This window comes from Nicotiana tabacum, chromosome 18 (assembly GCF_000715075.1).
Source record: "Nicotiana tabacum cultivar K326 chromosome 18, ASM71507v2, whole genome shotgun sequence".
NCBI lineage: Eukaryota > Viridiplantae > Streptophyta > Magnoliopsida > Solanales > Solanaceae > Nicotiana > Nicotiana tabacum.
In genome coordinates this window covers 74,486,959-74,509,347 of record NC_134097.1, presented here as the reverse complement: position 1 = coordinate 74,509,347, position 22,389 = coordinate 74,486,959, and positions in this window count along the sequence as shown.

Here is a 22,389-nt window from a genome sequence, read left to right as displayed (position 1 = left end):
TGCTTGTTTCATTAATGTTGCTGTGTCACAAGACCTAAATCAGCACAAGACTAAACCCAATGAACCATTTATTCTTCACTTTTTTTAAGATCTTAAACACAACAACCAAATCTCATGCAGAGACTAATAAGACTTGAACACATATATTGTAATATTTACTATGAGTGCATGATTACTGAGGTAGAAAATCAAAGACTGCATAAGTAATAAACCAACAAGGTGGAGTAAAATTAAAATCGCGACAACCATCCTCAATATATAACTTATCTTAAACAATTATCATTTCAAAAATACATGAGGAATAATTCTACACAATGCGATATTCGTAGGGTATCAAGAATAGAGAGGACAAATGCATTGGTAGTTTCCTTTCCTCATTTCTTAAAATTTAATGATCACCGAACTCAAAAACATAAAAGAAAGTTCTGTTAATGACATTCGGGACTCGATGCATGAGCAATTTAATGACAGAAAAGATACAGAGTAAGAGAAGAATACCTGTCAAAGATGAATTAACAAATTTTCTTAAATTTGTTGATGAGTCATATTAGTCGGGTATGTCCTTTAAGATATGAAAGTCCAGATTGGAATTACTGACAGCACTTTAAGTGAATGGAACTTTTCTCAAGGAATACATCTCACCTCTCAGCCAAAGAAACGTATCCAATTTGAAACGGTGGGTTTAGGTCTTTCGGATGTTAAGCCTAGAGTTTTTTATTTTTAATTCATAAGTAGATAGTTAGATTGTTAACAAGGGTATTTTAGTAATTCTACTTTTAAGTTAAGGGCTTCATGCTTTTATAATAACTAGATTCTCTGGACGTGCGTTGCACGTGTATTCTATCACATTTTTTAATAGAATATGTATAGTAAAATAGTTAGAGCATACATGCCTGGAAAATATTTGATTTTGTATTAAATTAAAATTTAACTATACCAAAAGCTTAGGATTTTCACGTAACTTTCGGACTTTTAGGAATAAAATTGGGCATACTCTCCGATCAACTCTACATATGTCATTGCAAAATGCAAAATTTTAACTTAGCACATCTTAATTAATAATGTGAATACTATTCAGGCAATACAAAGCATGAAAAATTATTTACAGTTTAATAATATATATATAAAAACTGCAGAAGTTACCACTTACAATCCAAACAATGATACTTTCTGCCTCATGGATCAACCTCCACTTTTGAAAACCTGTGCAATCAAAATTTTGAGACCATTATATTCTAAATAAATGGATAAAAAATATCCAATATTGTAATATAGTAATATATTATAATCCTTTGCATTTATAAAGACTGGCTAATAAAGAGATGTAGTGTGCATTTTAATATTTGAATCGTACAATAAAGTATAAATAATTTAGGATTGATTTACATCCTAAACGCATTGTGAGTAGTGCAGGTATCTACCCTCATTTATGAGAAATTCATTTTTCATATGCATGAACTAATGTACGACGAATAATAAAAATGCAAAAAAACTGTGACGACCCAAAGGGGTCATCATCGGTTTCTAATTGAATTATGTGTCTCCGAGGCCTTGAAAACCTCATTTAGGGTTGCCTCGATTTACGTGCACAGTCCGGTCGCGTAGCCGGAAAGCTTAAATATGAAATTCTGTGAAAAATGCTAAGTTTTGATATTAAAATGAAAAATAAAATTTTGACTTCGGTGAACATTTTGGTTAAACGCACCCGGGCCCGTGATTTTATGGTCTCGGAGGGTCCGTAGAAAAATATGGGACTTGGGCGTATGCCGGAATCGGATTCCGAGGTCCCAAGCCCGAGGAATGAATTTTTGAGTGAAATTGTTTTCTTGAAGTAATTAAGGAAATTGGAAATGAAATTTGGTTAGAAGACTATGGTATCGGGCCCGTATTTTGGTTCCGGCGCCCGGTACAAGTCTTATAGATGTTTGAAATCACTCCTATAAAGTTTGGTTAAAAACGAACGTCGTTTGGCGCGATCCGGACCCAAATTGGGGAATTGATGTTTAAAAGGGAAATCTAAGAAATTCCATTGATCTTGAGGCTTGATTAGATGTGCATGATGTTATATTGATGATTTGACCACACGAATATGTTTGTGGAGTGTTTTTGAAGTACTGTGCATACTTGGGTTAGAGCTTCGAGGGCTCGGGTGAGTTTCGAGTAGGTTCCGGGATGCCGTAGGCTTAAATGATCAGATGTTGCAGGTTCAGAAAAATATTGCAGGCCTCTAAACCCTTTAGCGCGTCCCGCGAGGAATCGCGTGCGGCCACGATCGCCTTTGCGCGGTCCGCGGTGGGTGTTGTGCGGCCGTGGTCGGCTTAGCGCGGTTCGCACCGCGCAAAGGTCCGCAGGTCTTCAAGAAGGGCCAGCGCGGCCGTGGTTAGCTTTGCGCGGTCCGCGGTGGGTACTGTGCGGCCGCGGTCAGCTTAGCGCGGTCCGCACAGGGGGCTTCAGAAGGATATAAATACACGTGAATTTCAGTTATTTTTACAGTTTTCAAAACCCCAAAACATAAAAGGCGATTTTTTAAATAACTTTTCTTTTCCAAAACGATTGGTAAATGATTTCTAACTCATTTTCTTCACTCCTTAACATCTTTTAACATGATTTCAACTTAAAATCAAAAATTTTCATGGAGGGAAATGGGTGTTTTGGGTAGAACCTAGGTTTTTCTAAAAATTGGGGATTTGGACCTCAATTTGGGGTCCGATTTCAAAATAAATTATATATTTGGATTCGTGGAGGAATGGGTGAACGGGTTTTAGTCCGAACCTCGGGTTTCGACCACGTGGGCCTGGGGGTGATTTTGACTTTTTGAGTAAAACTTTGGGAAAACTCATTTTCATGCATTGGGGTTGATTCATTTAGCACTTATTGATGTAATTAAGTAACTTGTGACTAGATTCGAGCGAGTTAGTGGTGGAATCAAGGGGTAAAGCTATAATTGAGGCTTGAGTGGTGTTCAAAGCTTCGAGGTAAGTGTTTGGTCTAACTTTAGCTTGAGGGATTAAGAGTTGAGTCTTATTTGCTACGTGCTAATTGTCGAGTACGACGTATAGGCATGGTGACGAGTATCTATACGTTGGTGTCTAGTATGACCGTGAGTCCTTATATTGCGGATATTCTATTTTTGTTGTATCTTCCATGCCTTAATGATGATTTTCTATATATTATAACAAGCATGTGAAAGAAATTTTGATCCCTGCACTTTGAGGAGTGTTGGCTCGAGTTATAATACGAATTGTGAAAGTGTACAAGATGATTGAACCCCTATGGAGCGTTGGCTCAGGTGGTAAAGTGAGATGAGAAGTGAAAGTGAAAGAAAGAGAAAGAATTATTAAATTGCTCCCTTGCCGGGATATTTGTTATTTTGTTGATTATCTCCCTTGCCAGGAAGCTGAGAATATTGATATTGTTCCCTTGCCGGGATTTAACTACATAATTGTGTTCCCTTGCCGGGATTTAGCTACTTAATTGTACAATTCCCTTGCCGGGATTTATACCATTATTGGTCTACTCCTTTACCCATTTGTTTGTGATTGTTGTTTGGGTGAGGAAGAGTGTTAAAGCACGAAGGGTGATGTCGTGCATTGTTTGCTATTGTGAGGAAAGAGTGTAAAGCACGAAAGGTGATGTCGTGTCGTACGATATACCATTCCATACTGTTTTTATTGATTATATGGTGAGGAAAGAGAGTAAAAGCACGAAGGGTGATGGCGTGCATATTTTTATTATATGATTGTTTTGGTGAGGACGAGAGTAAAAGCACGAAGGGTGATGTCGTGCCTTTGTTGATTCATGATTCCTTGTTGATATCCAAGTTATGTTGTTTCTTTCATTACTTGTTGTTATTTGATTTACTTCGAGGTTATAGATTCCCTTACCCTATTTGCCTTGTGATTGTTGTTTGGGTGAGGAAGAGCGTAAAGCACGAATGGTGATGCTGTGTGTTATTTTGGTGAAAATGAGAGTAAAAGCACGAAGGGTGATGTCGTGCAAATTGTTGACTTTTGATTCTTGTTGATATTCTGGCTTTGTTGCTTCTTTCTGTTATTAAGGATTTCTATTTGAAACTGTTACCTCCCCACAACATGTTTCCCCTTCCCACATTGACTGGTTGTTTCTGTATCTCTTTTCCGCTGTATATATATATGTATATGAACCGCATAGGTCTATTTGGAGTCTGGTCCTAGCCTTGTCACTACTTCGCCGAGGTTAGGCTGGACACTTAACCAGCATATGGGGTCGATTGTGTTGATACTACACTCTGTGCTCTTTTGTATAGATCCAGGTCTTGGACAGCAGCAGTAGTGCGGGGGGTCAGCCTTCAGTCCAGTGAGACACTAGGGTAGCCTTGCAGGCATCCGCAGATCCGACGTCTCCTCTATCTTTTATTCTATTCTGTTATCTCCTTTATTTCGAGACAAACAGCTTATATTTTTTTTCTTTCAAACGGTTGTATTTAGTACTCTTAGAAGTTCGTGAGTAATATGACACCACTTCTTGGGTAAAGGCATATATTGATTCTCGCATTATGGTTTTGTATTCTTTAATTTAAGTCTTCCGCATAATAATTTAAATTCCGTTGATTTCATATTATCACTGATAATTTTTAAAAGAAGAAATTATTAATGAAGTAAGCAGTTAAGGATTGGCTTGCCTAGCTCGCATTAGTAGGCGCCATCACGACTCTCGAGGGTGGAAAATCCGGGTCGTGACAAGTTGGTATCAGAGCCCTAGGTTGCATAGGTCTCACAACTCATGAACAAGCTTAGTAGAGTCTGAGGGATCGGTACGGAGACGTCTGTATTTATCCCCCGGAGGCTACAAATTAGGAAAGTCTCATATTTGTTCTTTCTTGTCGTGCGGATTTGTTCTTCAAATGCTAATTGAACTTCTACTCTGTTCTTCGCAGATGGAGAGAACATGCGCTTCCTCATCTACCGCTCAGCAACTCCCACTAGGGGCAGAGGGCGAGGCCGAGGCCGTGCTGGAGGCCGAGGTAGGGGCAGAGCTAAGCCTCGAGCAGCAGCACCAGTGGCGGAGCCCCAGGTTGATTTTAAGGAGAAGGTTCCGGCCCTAGCAGTTCTAGTGGGCCCAGCTTAGGTCCTAGAGGGGTTCATTGCCACCCCAGCTCTTGAGGACGCTCTGATCCGATTGGTGGGCCTCATGGAGAGTGTCACCTGAGCAGGTTTGCTTCCAATAGCACCAGCCACTTCTTAGGCTGGAGGAGGGGCTCAGAATCCTGCTACGTGCACTCCAGAGTAGGTAGCTCCCCAGGTTCAGATTCCAGCGGTTCAACCAGCTGTGGCGGTCCAGCCGGGTGTAGTAGCTTAGACCGGCGATGGAGCGGTTATGTCCGCCGATGCTTTGTGGAGGCTAGATAGTTTCACCAAGCTCTTCACTTCTACATTCAGCGGTGCATCTACTGAGGATCCCCTGGATTTTCTAGATAGTTGTCACGAGGTTCTTCGGAACATGGGGATCGTTGAGACCAATGGAGTTGATTTTGCTACCTTTCGTCTATCTGGATCCGCCAAGACTTGGTGGAGGGATTATTGCTTAGCTAGACCAGCTGGTTCGCCATCTTTGACTTGGGAGCAGTTCACAGCGTTGGTTTTGGAGAAGTTTCTCCTCGTGACTCAGAGAGAGGCCTTTCGGAGGCAGTTTGAGCGCCTCCAGCAGGGTTCCATGACGGTCACCCAGTATGAGACCAGGTTCATCGATCTAGCTCGCCATGCTCTTGTCATACTTCCCACCGAGAGAGAGGGTGAGGAGGTTTATTGATGGTCTTATTCAGCTGATTCGTCTTCAGATGGCCAAAGAGGCCGGGAGTGAGATCACTTTCCAGGAAGTAGCTAATGTGGCCCGCAGGGTTGAGATGGTTCTGTCATAGGGAGGTGGTCATGGGTCAGATAACAGGCCTCATTATTTAGGCAGATTCAGTGGTACCTCGTCTGGAGGTAGAGATTCATATGGTAGAGGCCATCCTTCTAGGCCCTTTTAGTCAGCTCTCTAGGTCTCTCATGGTACTTTAGGTGGTCGTGGTTCTCAGACGCATTATTCTGATCAGCAGCCTTATAGTGCACCACCAGCTCCCATCAGTGCACCACCGCTTCAGAGTTTCCGAGGTGGTCATTCAAGTCGATAGGGCCAAAAGTTTCAGCAGCCGAGGGTTTGTTACACTTGTGGTGATCTGAGTCACATTGCCAGGTTTTGCCCTCGAGCATCGGGTAGCTCTCAGCATCAAGGTTCTCGTGCGATGGTACAGGCACCAGGTGTTCCACAGCCCGCTCAGCCAGTTAGGGGTGGGGGTAGAGGTGCTAGAGGTGGAGGTAGAGGTCCTAGAGGTGGAGCTCAGGCCACCAGATATGGAGGCCAGCCAGTAGCAGGCTGTCCTAGAGAGGTAGTTCAGGGTGGTGGGGCCCAGCCCCGATGCTACGCCCTTCCAGCTAGGCCCGAGGTTGAGGCGTTAGATGCAGTTATTATAGGTACTATTTTGGTTTGTGATAGAGATGCTTCAGTGTTATTTGATCCAGGGTCTACGTATTCCTATGTATCCCCTTATTTTGCACTTACCTAGTCATGCCTAGTGATTCATTGAGTGTCCTTGTTTATGTATCTACACCGGTGGGTGATTCTATCGCGGTCGATCGAGTCCATCGCTCTTATATTGTGGTGATTGGGGGTCTTGAGACCCTTGTTGATTTATTGCTTTTAGACATGGTCGATTTCGACGTTATTTTGGGAATGGACTGGTTATCACCTTACCATGCCATCTTGGACTGTCATGCCAAGAATGTGACCTTAGCTTTACCGGTATGCCTCGTTTAGAGTAGAGAGGGACTCCTAGTCATTCTACCTGAAGTGTTATTTCATATGTGAAGGCTCGGCGTATGGTCGAGAAGGGGTGCTCGGCCTATTTGGCTTATGTTCGTGATTCTAGTGCGGAGGTCCCTTATATTGATTTTGTGCCCATTGTTCGGGAGTTTCCTGATGTTTTTCCTTCAGACCTGTCGGATATGACACCCGATAGGGATATCGAATTTTGCATTGATTTGGCTCCGGGCACCCAACCCATTTCTATCCCGCCATACCGTATGGCCCCGCCTGAGTTGAAAGAATTGAAGGAGCAGTTACAGGACTTGCTTGAGAAGGGTTTCATTAGACCCAGCATTTCACCTTAGGGTGCGCCGGTGTTGTTTGTTAAGAAAAAGGATGGTTCGATGAGGATGTGCATTGATTACCGGCAGTTGAACAAGGTCACGATCAAGAATAAGTATCCACTTCCGAGGATTGATGATTTGTTCGATCAGCTTCAGGGTGCCAAGGTATTTTCAAAGATTGACTTGAGATCATGCTACCATCAGTTGAGGATTAGGGCATCCGATGTGTCACGACCCAAACCCCGCTCCGGTCATGATGGCGCCTCTCGTGAAGACAAGGCCAGCCAACAAACCCATATCGCCTTTTCAAAAATAGTTAAACATTAATAAATAGTTTAAATATAATTTAATGATATAATTAATGGAAGCACAACCCGACACAGCCCTAGCCGGGGTGTCACAAGTCACGAGCATATACTAGGGTATAAATACAACTGAAAGCCTGGAGTGTACAAATACAGACTAATGAAATGAGGAGAGAGAAAAGCAGTGCTGCGAACACCGGCAGCTACCTTGCTAAACCCTGATGACTCTGCCTCCGATCAACCAAAACATACCTGAATCTGCACACAAGGTGCAGGGAGTAATGTGAGTACTCCGACTCAGTGAGTAATAATAATAAATAAAGACTGAAGGCAAGAAATCATGCAAACACACAAGGTATTTCATACTGAAGCAGTAAAATCACTTTAAACAGAAAAGCAGTGAGAAATCAAGCGAAAATCCCTTCTTTTTTTTCCAACAAGTAAAGCAAGTAGTTTACAAGTGAGTAACAAAAATGATAGAAATGTAAACAGCCCTTCGGGAAAACATGTACAACTAACCGCCCCTCGGGCATAATATCAACAGAACCTGCCCCTCGAGCACAATATCAGAACAGTAACAGTCCCTCGGGCTCACTCTCAGAATAGTATTAGCCCCTCGGGCTACCTCACAATCACTCATATCAGCCCCTCGGGCATAGTATCAATCACTCAGAACAGTGGGTACCCGCGCTCACTATGGGTGTACAGACTCCGGAGGGGCACCTTACGGCCCAAGCGCTATATCAAGCAACCTCGTGGAATCATCACTCAGCATATCCTCACATCGCTCAAGCTACCGCATGGCATATAAAGTATCTCAAGCCCTCGGCCTCATATCACTCGGCCTCAAATCACTCAAGACACCTCGTGGCATAAATAGTATCTCAGGCCCTCGGCCTCATATCACTCGGCCTCACATCACTCAAGCCACCTCGTGGCATAAATAGTATCTCAAGCCCTCGGCCTCATATCACTCAGCATATCCTCACATATGGCCCTCGACCTCACTCAGTCCGTAAATCATCATAAGCCCCCAGGGCATTTGTAAAACAGTAGTTCTCAGCCCAAAATATCATTTAGAAATATCATTTGAGTTTTCAAATCTGCATAAAAGCAGCTGAGTTTGTAAAACAATAATTATCAACAGGACTGAGTTTAAATATAAGTAAAAACTGTGAGGAAATAGTGATAAAAATTCCCAAAAGATTCAAATAATTGGCACGAAGCCCAAGTATGGCAATCAACCCAAATCATGATGAAAACAAATAAGTTTCAATCAAATATACGGTAAAATCATCAATCGGGATTGGCCAAGTCACAATATCCGGTAGTAAAAGACCCCGCGCTCATCATCCAGCGCGTGTCTTACCTCAATATAGCACTACGATGTGCAAATCGGGGGTTTCAAACCCTAAGGACATCATTTACAATCATTACTCACCTCGAACCGGCTAATCCTCTAGCTAGCGATGCCCTTGGTATCTCAAATCGACCTCTGAATGCCTCAAATCTAGCCACAATAATTTGATTCAGTTAATAAAAATTATAAAAATTAATTCCATATGAAATTCTACATTTTCCATTAAAAATCCGAAATTGCACTCAAATTCGCCCGTGGGGCCCACGTCTCGGAACCCGACAAAAATTACGGAATATGAAATTTCATCCAACCACGAGTCCAACCATACCAATTTTATAAAAAATCCGACATCAACCCAACCCTCAAATCTTCAAATTAAACCAAGAGGATTTTCAAGATTTTCCCAACTAAAATCACCAATTAAATGCCAAAACTAGTAATAGATTCGAGTAATCTAACCAAAATTAAGTTAAGAACACTTACCACGGATACTGTTCATGTTTACTGTACACGGATACTGTTCACGCAGGTGCGGTTACTGTTCACACATGCGAAAAATGCAGAAACTGCCCAGAAAATTGCAGCAACTTTTCTTTTCACTAAAAAGTCTCTAACTCCATCATACGAACTCGGAATTCGATAATTCTTGTTCCTATGAGTTACAAATAATAATACGAACATAGCCCTTCAGTCGAAACTCAATTAGGAGCTCATTTGCTCAGTTCAATACCCATTTCGCTCGTTAAACAATTAACTCATATTTCGTGTCAAAAACTCAATCGCGACTTGATAAAATTAGACCAAACTTTCCAGATCAGTCCTATAATTCATTATCGAAATTCCGGAAGTCTCGAAATCAAATTTTGATCTCTAGAACTAAAAATGGACCTTTGGATCATTACATGCTTATGCTCAAAACGGCAAAATCTTCCAAAACTTATCCGAGCCTCATGGGACCCCGACCAAACATGCTAACACACCCCATGACATCATTCAAACTTGTTCCAACCTTCGGAATGCTGAAAACAACATTAAAACATCGAATCACCCTCGGATTCAAGCCTAAGAATTCCAACACTTCCAAATTCGATAAAACAGTCTATCAAACCTCGTCCGAATGACCTGAACTTTTGCACACGCATCCCAAATGACATAATGAAGCTACTGAAACTTCAGGAATTCCATTCCGACCCCTATATCAAAATATCGCCTATCAACCGGAAAATGCCGAAATCTCAATTTCGCCAATTCAATCCTAAACCTTCCACGGACTTCCAAAATTCATTTTAATCACGCTCCTAAGTCCCAAATCACCTAACGGAGCTAACCAAACCATAAAAATTCAAATCCGAGATCAAATACAAACAAGTCAAATCTTGGTCAAACCTTTCTAATTTCAAGTTTCAACTGAGAACTGTTCATCCAAATTCATTCTGATTAACCTGAAACCCAACACCAACGATTTACATAAGTCATAATATACCACACGGGGCAAGTCATGCCCTAGAACTGGCGATCAAAGTGCAAAAGCTTAAAACGACCGGTTGGGTCGTTACATCCTCCCCTACTTAAACACACGTTCGTCCTCGAACGTACCCAGAGTTGTTATAGAAGCCAACCCATAGCCGAATAACCTTACCATGAATATGCCCGGGGGTGACCCCACGTCACCCTATCTCACATAGTTCCGATAACATATTGCAACTAAAATTGCACAATCCAATCAGGCTCATAAGCCATCGAACTACCTTTTCATTTCTGAAACCATCGATACGATCAAAACCTCAGACCTATACTCTGAATAGACACAAACTAGCTATAGTAACCCATGCCTGCAACCTCGGGAGCAATCCCATGATATACCATATAACTCTAACGCTCGCAGCAATAACTTCTATTCACAACAGCTGCCCATAACAACCAAATACCGATAAAAACCTCTTATCAGCTAAAGTCTCATTCCAACACTTTCATATACTGCCAACGATAAATGAAACACGTAATAAACCATAACAATTTCTCAGATCAACCATTCATGAAGCCATTTCTCCTCTGGCAATTACCATAGCAATTTTTTTTTGAACCGAACCTCGATGTTTACCCATCAAACATGCTGAAATCGAATCCGTTTATTTTCATTAATGATCCCAACAATCTCCTGTGACCCAACACACTACCCTGGTGACATGTCACACCAATATAGGCCTAAGACACATCTAGCATAATACGCGCACCAATAAGCAACGGTCCGAACATACTCAAATCATGAAAATGACTCAAATGAAAGAGTTGTACCTCAAGCTCACCAGTACCACCACAACGCAGCACTGAGAACCCGTCTCACATCTTAGGAACAGAACGCACGAATCTAACCTGCAAGGTCATACCTCCACATACATTCACTGCAATGCGTGACCTTATTTAAACACTGCTCCACATGGAACCACCTTAAGTCACTATGCTCGAAATTGACAACCACGCACAATTTGATATCTGGAACCAAAGCAATTCATCATACTCATAGTGAAGCAAATAACATACACCACGCACACCCGATAGGACATAACCGATACACCGTTCACTGAGCAACACCAAATTACTCTTCCCGCTCGACTTCCATTATGAAACTCTGATAGAACCGCACCATATGTGCCTATAACCAACAAATCGTATCGTCTCACAACACAGAAAGGCAACTCATACATCTCCCCAGATCACTAATAAGCTCAGTAACGGTCGAATCAACCTATCCCTCAACAATACAATTCGGGGCCAACCAAGCCGACTCGAGCTAGAACACGCATCCACATTGGCCTGCCAACGAACTCCTTACCAAGGAAGCCTAAAGCTGCTCCTTCAACTACCATAACTCCTGCCGGAGCCATACGATACGGTGCCCGGTATCACATAAATACCGAAATCCACAACCTCGCCCGACGACATGCCCTGCCACAAGAAATGCTTCCGGAAAGTCCCTCAACACCGGAACTGAATCAATGGTAGAAACCTCTGCACTGACATCCATCACAAAGGCTCAATTAAGAAAAGCAATCCTTCCCAGCCGTCCGTTGGGTCTATGAAATATAAACCACTCCACTAGAACATAACCCGACGCACATCGCCACTCAACCTTTGGCATTTCCAACCTAGCCCATAACGCAATAGTCCAGAATAACCCAACACTGAGACGATCAGTGTAAATCCCCAACATCACATCCAAAATCTAACATACCAAGCAAAGAAAGATCCACTCAGGCCTCCAAATCTCGGTAGTCACTAAATAGTGCTGATACACACGATCTACAATCACAACATAGCCTGAATATGAGAACTTCCGTCTCCACGTCCATACGGCACATAAATCACCATATCATATCCCAATTTCGCCGTCCGAATATATGCCACACCTTTAATACCCAATCATTCCACTATAGATACTCTAAAATTTCCCTGTGCCACCAAGCAAACCAGAATATCACCAGTCGATCTAAAAAGAAGGTGTCGCAATACTACCGAAGTGCTATCAACTTAATAACATTGCCCTTTTACTAAAACATAGACTCTCGTCAAATCATTTCTAATTAGCAGTACCATTTCCTTAATCATCCGAGGCTACCCGCTGCATAAGAGTTTTATGAACTTCCTTTCAGAACTGAACTGCAACTCATCTAGCCAAGAACTTCCATTGGTTCCATCTAGAAGAAAAATCATTACATATCCTATGCTTCTCACACTCGGAGAAATTGCACCTCTCCAACCACGGTAGAAATCAATAAGAACTCTCCCAATTCCATTTGCACAAATTCAACTTCCAGGACTGAATCCTTCTAACTAGACCAAGCTAAGCAAGCCATCAAAACCCAAGAGCATTGTTGCAAAATAGTTGTAGGAACTCATTACCTCAAACACACACAAGTAATTAATCATATCTTTGCCATACCGATTTGGTCTACTATCAAGATACCCCATCTATCTAAATTCATTATGATTCATCTTCAACTTGATATTCCTTTTTGTTGTAGCACCACAATTTCCTCAACCTAGGCTTATCACACGAAACCCAAGCATAAAGCTACACCGTCTAAGGCTCCTAAGCCGCTGAATACTCTTTAAGTGTTCCCCAAAGCCATTACTTTCACCTTCCCAATACTGATATATAGAATCCCATAATTAATATAGAAAATACCACAAGTCTTGCCATCTTCAACTGAAAACTTAGTTTCTATCCATAAGTACAACTTAGAAGCCTCCAATTATTGCATGTAGAGTTTTGAACACAATAGGACCATTCTCTAGAGTCATCCACACTGCTCAAACTGCAGTTAGATTGATTAAACGAACCGAACAACCCGTGCTTCATTTGCACTCCAACACTGCAGAATGTGACCTCATTCCAATATAACCAAGCAACGTTGTGCTCTATGCACCGAGCATTCGTTACCAACCACAACTCAAGTCATTCCCCGATTCTCATACACCCATAAAGCATAACATAGTCTTTATTGAAATTTCCTTTACTCGAGCCACAACTGATTTACAAATACGCCTTGAACTGGAACTATTAGAGCACATAACCATGCAATCAACTATTCAATAGTGGACTCCCCTACTTGGCTCGAAGCCATAGATCAACACATGCTCCATAACTCATAACGATTATACTCTATTGATGCCATGATACCATAATGAGATTAAACTCAAATCTTTTATCAGTTTGTGAAAACACAGATCATCTAGAATTTTAACTCTTCTGCAAATCTCGCATTCCACTCTCGCAACAGTTACACCCACTCACTAAGCGACCCAATTTAAGTTGCAACACATATCCTTCACTCGCAAATCTAACAGACACATAAGGATCGTACAACCTCGGAACACTTCGTATGAGATAACCCACCTTCTTCGCCTTAAACTAACATTTATGTATACCTTCCACCGTCATAACCATTATGCAGCCACTTATTCTTTCTGAGTCTGAACTCATACCGCAACATGAAATTTACTTCACTCCCAACTAGGACACATGAAAAGACTTTTTGCACACCCATAACTTGGGGCTATACCTCAAATCAAGATGGATACATCTCGCAGTACTAACATACTCATCACATAGTTATCCAGCCATCACTCCCATTAATAGGGACACTACCAAATATATAAGTTCAAAAATACTTGCTCACATAATCAACACCTCGGTGCTCAAGCCATAGGCAAATATTCGGCCTCAATTCCTCCAGACTGGCCCAACATCAAACTCACAAAGATCACATCTCGCCCCTCGATCGGGGAATCACAAGCCATCAAGGCACATCTGATACTGCGCGCTCATGCGCGCATACGAACGTGTGGAAGGAATTCAAAGAGTTACATTTCAAGCTGAATCAAAGGACGTACGATAAGAATTCAAGAATATGAAGTTTTCCTAAAGGTTCTGCAGCCTCTCGAGGATAAATACAGACGTCTCTGTACCGATCCGCGAGACTCTACTAAGCCTGCTCATGACTCTCGAGACCTATGTAACCTAGGCTCCGATACCAACTTGTCACAACCCAAACCCCGCTCCAGTCGTAATGGCGCCTCTCGTGAAGATAAGGCCAGCCAACAAACCCATATCACCTTTTCAAAAATAGTTAAACATTAATAAACAGTTTAAATATGATTTAATGATATAATTAACGAAAGCACAACCTGACACAGCCCTAACCGGGGTGTCACAAGTCACGAGCATCTACTAGGGTATAAATACAACTGAAAGCCTGGAGTGTACAAATACAGACTGATGAAATGAGGAGAGAGAAAAGCAGTGTTACGAACGTCGGCAGCTACCTTGATAAACCCTGATGACTATGCCTCTGATCAGCCAAAATATACCTGAATCTGCACACAAGATGCAGGGAGTAATGTGAGTACCCCGACTCAGTGAGTAATAATAATAAATAAAGACTGAAGGCAAGAAATCACGCAAAAACACAAGGTATTCCATACTGAAGCAGTAAAATCACTTTAAATAGTAAAGCAGTGAGAAATCAAGTGAAAATCCCTTCTTCTTTTTTCCAACAAGTAAAGCACGTAGTTTACAAGTGAGTAACAAAAATGATAGAAATGTAAATAGCCCATTGGGCAAAACATGTACAACTAACCGCCCCTCGGGCATAATATCAACAGAACCAGCCCCTCGGGCTCAATATCATAACAGTAACAGTCCCTCGGGCTCACTCTCAGAATAGTATCAGCCCCTTAGGCTACCTCACAATCACTCATATCAGCCCCTCGGGCATAGTATCAATCACTCAGAACAATGGGTACCCGCGCTCACTGTAGGTGTGTAGACTCCGGAGGGGCCCCTTACGGCCCAAGCGCTATATCAAGCCACCTTGTGGCATCATCACTCAGTATATCCTCACATCACTCAAGCCACTGCATGGCATATAAAGTATCTCAGGCCCTCGGCCTCACATCACTCAAGCCACCTCGGCATAAATAGTATCTCAGGCCCTCGGCCTCATATCACTCGGCCTCACATCACTCAAGCCACCTCGTGGCATAAATAGTATCTCAGGCCCTCAGCCTCATATCACTCAGCATATCCTCACATATGGCCCTCGGTCTCACTCAGTCCGGAAATCATCATAAGCCCCTCGGGCATTTGTAAAACAGTAGTTCTCAGCCCAAAATACCATTTAGAAATATCATTTGAGTTTTCAAATCTGCATAAAAGCGGCTGAGTTTGTAAAACAATAATTATCAACAGGACTGAGTTTAAATATAAGTCAAAACAGTGAGGAAATAGTGATAAAAATTCCCAAAGGATTCAAATAATTGGCACGAAGCCCAAGTATGGCAATCAGCCCAAATCATGATGATAACAAATAAGTTTCAATCAAATATGCGGTAAAATCATCAATCGGGATGGGCCAAGTCACAATCCCCGGTAGTAAATGACGTCGCGCTCATCATCCAACGCGTGTCTCACCTCAATATAGCACTACGATGTGCAAATTCGGGGTTTCAAACCCTAAGAACATCATTTACAATCATTACTCACCTCGAACCGGCTAATCCTCTACCTAGCGATGCCCTTAGTCTCTCAAATCGACCTCTGAATGCCTCGAATCTAGCCACAATAATTCGATTCAGTTAATAAAAATTATAGGAATTAATTCCATATGGAATTCTACATTTTCCATTAAAAATCCGAAATTGCACTCAAAAGTTGCCCGTGGGGCCCACATATTGGAACCCGACAAAAATTACGGAATATGAAACCTCATACAACCACGAGTCCAACCATACCAATTTTACTAAAATCCGACATCAACTCGACCCTCAAATCTTCAAATTAAACCAAGAGGGTTTTCAAGATTTTCCCAACTAAAATCACCAATTAAATGCCAAAACTAGTAATAGATTAGGGTAATCTAACCAAAATTAAGTTAACACTTACCCCGTTGTTTTCTCTGAAAATCTCCTGAAAATCGCCTCTCCCCGAGCTCCAATTTGGTAAAAATGAAAAATGGGACGAAGTCCCATTTTCAGAACTCAACATTCTGTCCAGAATTTCCGTGGTTACTCTTCACGCATTTTACTGTTCATGGGTATTGTTCACGGTACTGTTCACGCATGTGCGGTTACTGTTCACACATGCGAAAAATGCAGAAACTACCCAGAAAATTGCAGCATCTTTTCTTTTTACTAAAAGGCTCTAACTCCATCATACGAACTCGGAATTCGGTGATTCTTATTCCTCTGAGTCAAAAATAATAATACGAACATAGCTGTTCAGTCGAAACTCAATTCGGAGCTCATTTGCTCAGTTCAATACCCATTTCGCTCGTGAAATTAGACCAAACTTTCCAGATCAGTCCTATAAATTCATTATCAAAATTCCGGAAGTCTCGAAATCAAATTTCGATCTCTAGAACTAAAAATAGACCTTTGGATCATTACATGCTTATGCTCAAAACGGCAAAATCTTTCAAGAACTCTTCCAAAACTTATCTGAGCCTCATGGAACCCCGACCAAACATTCTAACACACCCCATGACATCATTCAAACTTGTTACAGCCTTCGGAATGCTGAAAACAACATTAAAACATCGAATCACCCTCGAATTCAAGCCTAAGAATTCCAAAACTTCCAAATTCCAAATTCGATCAAACAGTCTATCAAACCTCGTCCGAATGATCTGAACTTTTTCACACATATCCCAAATAACATAATGAAGCTACTGAAACTTCAGAAATTCTATTTCGACCCCTATATCAAAATATCTCCTATCAACCGGAAAACGCCGAAATCTCAATTTCACCAATTCAAGCCTAAACCTTCGACGGACTTCCAAAATGCATTCCGATCACGATCTTAAGTCCCAAATCACCTAACAGGGCTAACCAAACCATAAAAATTCAAATCCGAGATCAAATACAAACAAGTCAAATCTTGGTCAAACCTTTCAAATTTCAAGCTTCAACTGAGAATTGTTCATCCAAATTCATTCTGATTAACTTGAAACCCAACAGCAACGATTTACATAAGTCATAATACACCACACAGGGCAAGTCATGCCCGAGAACTGGTGATCAAAGTACAAAAGCTCAAAACGACCGGTCGGGTCGTTACACGATGTCCCAAAGACAACATTCCGCACTCGGTACGGGCATTATGAGTTCTTGGTCATGTCATTCGGGTTGACAAATTCCCCAGCAGCTTTTATGGATTTGATGAACCGAGTGTTTCGGCCTTATTTGGATTCGTTCCTGATCATCTTCATTGATGATATTTTGATATATTTCCGCAGCTGGGAGGAGCACGAGCAGCAGCTCAGAGTGGTTCTTCAGACTCTGAAGGATAGTCAATTATATGCTAAGTTTTTGAAGTGTGAGTTCTGGTTGAGTTCGGTTGCATTTATGGGTCATATTGTATCCGCAGAGGGTATTCAGGTTGATCCGAAGAAGATTGAGGCGGTCAAGAACTGGCCTAGACCAGCATCAGCTACAGAGATTCGGAGTTTCTTAGGATTGGCAGGCTACTATCGTCGGTTCGTTGAGGGGTTTTCATCCATTGCAGCCCCGATAACCAGGTTGACTCAGAAGGGTGCCTAGTTCAGATGGTCAGACGAGTGTGAGGCGGGCTTTCAGAGGCTTAAGACAGCTCTGACTACGGCACTGGTGTTAGTTTTGCCCACAGGTTTAGGGCCTTACACCGCTTATTTTGATGCATCTCGCATTGGGCTTGGTGCAGTATTGATGCAGGAGGGCAAGGTCATTGCCTGTGCTTCGAGGCAGTTGAAGATTCATGAGAAGAACTACCTAGTGCATGATTTAAAGTTGACATCCATTGTTCATGCATTGAAGATTTGGAGGCATTATCTGTATGGCGTGGCATGTGAGGTGTTCACCGATCACAAGAGTCTTCAGTATTTTTTCAAACAAAAGGAATTGAATTTGAGGCAGAGGAGGTGGTTGGAGTTGTTGAAGGATTATGATATCACTATCTTATATCACTCAGAAAGTCCAACATGGTGGCCGATGTTTTGAGTAGAAAGTCAGCCAGTATAGGCAATCTTGCTTATATTCCAGTTGGTGAGAGGCCGCTTGCTTTGGATGTTCAGGCTTTGGCCAATAGATTTGTGAGGTTGGATATTTCTGAGTCTAGTCGAGTATTAGCTTGCACGATCTCTCATTCTTCATTATTGGAGAGTATCCGTGATCGGCAGTTTGATGATCCCCATTTGTGTGTCCTTAGAGACACGGTGCAGTGTGAGGGTGCCAAGCAGGTTACCTTAGGTGATGATGGAGTTCTGAGATTGCAGGGTCGAGTTTGTGTGCCTAATGTGGATGGGCTTCGAGAGTTGATTTTAGAGGAGGCCCATAGTTCCCGGTACTCTATCCATCCGGGCGCCGCTAAGATGTATCAGGATTTGCGGTAGCATTATTGGTGGCGTAGAATGAAGAAAGATAATGTGGCATATGTGGCACGGTGTTTGAATTGTCAGCAGGTTAAGTACGAGCATTAGAGGCCTGGTGGTTTATTTCAGAGGATTGAGCTTCCCGAGTGGAAATGGGAGCGGATCACTATGGATTTCGTTGTTGGGCTTCTGCTGACTCGGAGGAAGTTCGACGCAGTTTGGGTCATTGTTGATAGGCTGACTAAGTCAGCGCATTTCATTCCTGTGGCAGTATCCTATTCGTCCGAGAGATTAGTTGAGATCTCTATCCGGGAGATTGTTCGCCTTCATGGTATGCCGGTATCTATCATTTCGGACTGAGGTACGCAGTTCATCTCGTGCTTCTGGAGAGCAGTTCAGCGAGAGTTAGGCACCCAGGTTGAGTTGAGTACAGCATTTCATCCTCAGACGGATGGACAGTCCGAGCGGACTATTCAAAAATTGGAGGATATGCTCCGGGCTTGTGTTATTGACTTCGGAGGTTTGTAGGATCAGTTTTTTCCTTTAGCAGAGTTTGCCTACAATAACAGCTACCAGTCAAATATCCAGATATCTCCTTACGAGGCTTTATATGGTAGGCGGTGTCGATATGTGGTTGGATGGTTTAAGCCGGGAGAGGCTCGGTTGTTCGGTACAGATCTGGTTTAGGAGGCCTTGGACAAGGTCAGGATCATTCAGGATAGGCTTCGTACAGCTTAGTCCGGGCAAAAGAGCTATGCAGATCGCAAGGTTCGAGACGTGGCTTTTATGGTTGGTGAGCGGGTATTGCTCTGAGTGTCGCCTATGAAAGGCGTGATGAGATTTGGGAAGAAGGGCAAGCTTAGCCCTAGGTTTATCGGTCCTTTTGAGATTCTTCATAGAGTGGGAGAGGTGGCTTATAGACTTGCATTGCCGCGTAGCTTATCGGGCGTGCATCCAGTTTTTCATGTGTCTATGCTCCGGAAATATCACGGCGATCCATCCCACGTGTTAGATTTCAGTACTGTCCAGTTGGATAAAAAATTGTCCTATGAGGAGGAGCCGATATCTATTCTAGACTGACAGATTCGTCATTTGAGATCCAAGAATTTCCCTTCTGTTCGTGTTTAGTGGAAAGGTCAGCCCCCTGAGGTTTCGACCTGGGAGTCCGAGTCTGACATGCGGAGCCGTTATCCTCATCTATTTTCGGACTCAGTTACTTCCTTCTTTTGTCCATTCGAGGACGAATGATTATTTTAGAGGTGGAGAATGTGACGACCCAAAGGGTTCATCACCGGTTTCTAATTGAATTTTGTGTCTCCGAGGCCTTGAAAACCTCATTTAGGGTTGCCTCGATTTGCGTGCGCAGTCCGGGCGCTTAGCCGGAAAGCTTAAATATGAAATTCTTTGAAAAATGCTAAGTTTTGATATTAAAATGAAAAACAAATTGACTTCGGTCAACATTTTGGGTAAACGGACCAGCATCCATGATTTGACGGTCTCGAAGGGTTCGTAGGAAAATATGGGACTTGGGCGTATGCCCGGAATCAGATTCCGAGGTACCAAGCCCGAGGAATGAATTTTTGAGTGAAATTGTTTTCTTGAAGTAATTAAGGAAATTCGAAATGAAATTTGGTTAGAAGACAATGGTATCGGGCCCGTATTTTGGTTCCGGCGCCCGGTACAAGTCTTATAGATGTTCGAAATCACTCCTGTAAAGTTTGGTTAAAAAACGGGCGTCGTTTGGCGCGATCCGGACCCAAATTGGGGAATTGATATTTAAAAGGGAAATCTGAGAAATTTCATTGATCTTGAGGCTTGATTCGATGTGCATGATGTAATATTGATGATTTGACCACACGAATATGTTCGTGGAGTGTTTTTGAAGTAGTGTGCATACTTGGGTTAGAGCTTCGAGGGCTCGGGTGAGTTTCGAGTAGGTTCCGGGATACCGTAGGCTTAAAAGATCAGATGTTGCAGGTTTAAGAAAATATTGCAGGACTCTGAACCCTTTAGCGCGGCCCGAGAGGAATCGCATGCGGCCGTGGTCGCCTTTGCGCGGTTCGCGGTGGGTGCTGTGCGGCCGTAGTCGGCTTAGCGCGGTTCACGCCAGGCAAAGGTCTGCATGTCTTCAAGAAGGGCCAGCACGACCGCAATGAGCTTTGCGCGGTCCGCGGTGGGTGCTGTGCGGCCGCGGTCGGCTTAGAGCGGTCCGCACAGGGGGCTTCAGAAGGGTATAAATACACGTGAATTTTAGTTATTTTTACACTTTTCAAAACCCCAAAACATAAGAGGCGATTTTCTAAATAACTTTTATTCTCCAAAACGATTGGTAAGTGATTTCTAACTCATTTTCTTCACTCCTTAACATCTTTTAACATGATTTCAACTTAAAATCAAAGATTTTCATGGGGGAAAATGAGTGTTTTGGGTAAAACCTAGGTTTTTCCTAAAATTGGGGATTTGGACCTCAATTTGGGGTCCGATTTCAAAACAAATTATACATTTGGATTCGTGAGGGAATGGGTAAACAGGTTTTGGTCCAAACCTCGGGTTTCGACCACGTGGGCCCGGGGGTGATTTTGACTTTTTGAGTAAAACTTTGGGAAAACGCATTTTCATGCATTGGGGTTGATTCATTTAGAACTTATTGATGTAATTAAGAAACTTGTGACTAGATTCGAGCGGATTGGTGGTGGAATCAAGAGGGTAACGCTATAATTGAGGCTTGAGTGGTGTTCAAAGCTTCGAGGTAAGTGTTTGGTCTAACCTTAGCTTGAGGGATTAGGAGTTGAGTCTTATTTTCTACGTGCTAATTGTCGAGTACGACGTATAGGCATGGTGACGAGTATCTATACGTTGGTGTCTAGCATGACCGTGAGTCCTTATATTGCGGATATTCTGATTTTGTTGTATCTTCAATGCCTTAATGATGATTTTCTATATATTGTAACAAGCATGTGAAAGAAATTTTGATCCCTGCACTTCGAGGAGTGTTGGCTCGAGTTATAATACGAATTGTGAAAGTGTACGAGATGATTGAACCCCTATGGAGCGTTGGCTCAGGTGGTAAAGTGAGATGAGAAGTGAAAGTGAAAGAAAAGAAAGAATTATTAAATTTCTCCCTTGCCGGGATGTTTGTTGTTTTGTTGATTAGCTCCCTTGCCAGGAAGCTGAGAATATTGATATTGTTCCCTTGTCGGGATTTAACTGCTTAATTGTGTTCCCTTGCCGAGATTTAGCTGTTTAATTGTATTCCCTTGCCGGGATTTCTACCATTATTTGTCTACTCCCTTACCCCTTTGTTTGTGATTGTTGTTTGGGTGAGGAAGAGTGTAAAGCACGAAGGGTGATGCCGTGCATTGTTTGCTATTGTGAGGAAAGAGTGTAAAGCACGAAGGGTGATGCCATTCCGCACGATATACCATTCCGTGCCGATTTTATTGATTATATGGTGAGGAAAGAGAGTAAAAGTACGAAGGGTGATGCTGTACATATTTTTATTATATGATTGTTTTGGTGAGGACGAGAGTAAAAGCACGAAGGGTGATGCCGTGCCTTTGTTGATTCCTGATTCCTTGTTGATATCCGAGTTATGTTGTTTCTTTCATTACTTGTTGTTATTTGATTTACTTCGAGGTTATAGATTCCCT